General features: G+C 56.6%; 1 protein-coding gene across 1 annotated transcript in view; it reads left to right on the top strand.

Annotated features, from left to right (window-relative positions):
• Positions 1-1,976: 1,976 nt before the first annotated feature.
• Dnmt3a (DNA (cytosine-5-)-methyltransferase 3 alpha) overlaps positions 1,977-2,203 on the top strand; it is a 102,629-nt gene continuing 102,402 nt past the window's right edge. The window contains exon 1 of the mRNA XM_005400401.2: positions 1,977-2,078. The gene's annotated coding sequence lies outside the window, so the exon portion shown is untranslated. The remainder of the gene's footprint in view (positions 2,079-2,203) is intronic.

Here is a 2,203-nt window from a genome sequence, read left to right as displayed (position 1 = left end):
GAAACCTCTACAAACTGTGAGCTAAATAAACTTTTCCTCCTTTAAATTTGGGTGTCTATTATTTTGTCTCAGCAATGAGAAAAGTAGCTAAGACAAGCCCTTTTTTTTTTTTTTTTGTTTACTGGGAATTTTTTTTTTTTTTTTTTTTTTTTTTAATCTTTAATTAGGTTCTCACTAAGTCACTAAGTTGCCCAAGCTGGGCTCCAACTTAGACGCTCCTGCCTCTTGGCTCTGAGAATTTCAACTTGGTAAAAGCAAACATGGCAGTGGTTGTGTAATGACTGTGGTAGTGAACATCTGTAATCTCAGCATTCTAGGAGGCGGAAGCAGGAGGAGCACAAATTCAAGCCCAGCCTGGGCAAGTTAGCAACTCAGTGAGACCCTGTCTAAAAATAAATAAACAAACAAGGGGGTGGCGATGTAGCTCAGTGCGAAGGCCTGGGTTCAATCTCCAGTAGTGAAAAAAAATAAAAGCAACTACACTGTTTTAAGGTATGGTGTGGTGATTTCAGATTCAGATGAACCTTATGCCTCGGGTATTTTTCTTTCTCTTTTCTATGGGATTGGGATGGAACCCAGGTCTTGCACATGCTAGCCAGGTGATCTACTGAGCTACGCTCCCAGCCCAAGCTCAGTTTCTTCACTGGAGCTTGAGCACAGGAAAGTGCCTAAAGTGCTGGTGGTCTAGGGGACAGGACGACTTCTGGCGGCTGCCCCACAGCAGACCCTTGGGAAATGAGGGGCTGCTGGCTGCGGGCAGTGTTATATAAGCCCTGGACAAAAGCAGAAGGTGGTGCCTCACTCCTTTTTCTCAAACACTCTTCCTCTCTGCCAAGCTGGGAGCACCATTTAGTTTGTGGGTGCTCCTCTTGATGTGGACAGTAAAAAATAAAGGAAGGCAGCACGTCACAAATCCATGCAGCTACGGTATGCTGAGGACCTACTATGTGCGTAGTGCTGAGCCACAGATGACAGACATGGTCCTCGTCCTCATGGAGCATAAGCGCGCCATAACTGGCCAGGTGGAGACCATGAGCTGCAGAGTCTAACATCCGTAGCCTGGTGTGGCCACTTGAATAAGGCTGACATTGAAAACTCCTAGGACAACTGTCTGGGGACTGATGGTTGGTCTCAGAGGTCTAGGCCTGGGAGTGGGCAAGACTGACCAACCGGAAAGCTCTGCAGGGCTTCCTGTGGGAAACCACTCCCCAGCAAAGGGCGGCTCTGTCCGTCCCCATGACCCTAAGGAGTGAGCTGGTGGGTGTGGGGCCACTGCATAGGGACGTGCATGTCCCGCAGCGCCTGCCCACACAGCGATGTGTACCTGGAGGGAGCCCAGAGCACTGGGGCGCAGCTGAAGGGCTGGAGAACAGCCGGGCAAGCTGGGAGGTGCCCGGTTGGGAGATGGGCAGGTGGAGGAGCCAGGCAAGGTGGTGGGCGTCAGGGCACCTAGGGCCACAACCTTCCCAGAGGTGGCTTTTGAAGGAGAGGGACGAGCAGAGGGTGGCTGTCCTGGTGCAACTGGACAGAGAGGCTGCAAGTCAGAAACCTGGGGCCCTTGGAGCTGTGTGAGGATGAGCACGGGGAAGGTGAGGGAGGAGCGCAGGTATGACTGAGAGTCTCTGCCGGGAGCGACCTCCAGTGTCACTTAGTTCAGCCTCCCACCCCACGGAATCTTTCAGTATTCCAGTGCCCACCTGAGGGCACCCAACTCTACTTGAACACCTCAAGGTACGGGGAGCTCACTCCCTCCTAAACAGCTCATCACACAGAGGTGCTCGGAGCCTCCGGGCGGCTTGGCGCTCCAACCTTGCCTCTGAGGCGCGGGCCGCCGCATTCGGCAGCACCTGGCTGGGGGCCGCGGCGCGGACAGGCCGGCGCTGCTGTCCCCAGCCCCAGTGCTGAGGCGGGCAGAGCGCAGTGGGCTCTGGCGGAGGTCGGGAGAACTGCAGGGTGAAGGCCGCCGGGGGCTCCAAGGGCTGCGGGGGGGAGCCACTTGACACCGGCCGGGCAGAGGAGGGGCCGCTGTCCCTGCGACCAGTGCTGGATGCGGGGACCCAGCGCAGAAGCAGCGCCAGGTAGCGGGGCGTCGCTGGGGGGAGGCTGCAGCAGGGCCCCGGGCTGGCTCCCACCTGAGGGGCCCGGAGCGGCCGGGAGCGCGGCTGAGCAGGGGTACCCAGGCCTGGCGCACGGCGGGGCACCG

The sequence above is a fragment of the Chinchilla lanigera genome, unplaced genomic scaffold, assembly GCF_000276665.1.
Source record: "Chinchilla lanigera isolate Chin_1 unplaced genomic scaffold, ChiLan1.0 scaffold00068, whole genome shotgun sequence".
In the NCBI taxonomy this organism is placed as follows: Eukaryota; Metazoa; Chordata; class Mammalia; order Rodentia; family Chinchillidae; genus Chinchilla; species Chinchilla lanigera.
This window is presented reverse-complemented; position numbering and strand designations above follow the sequence as displayed.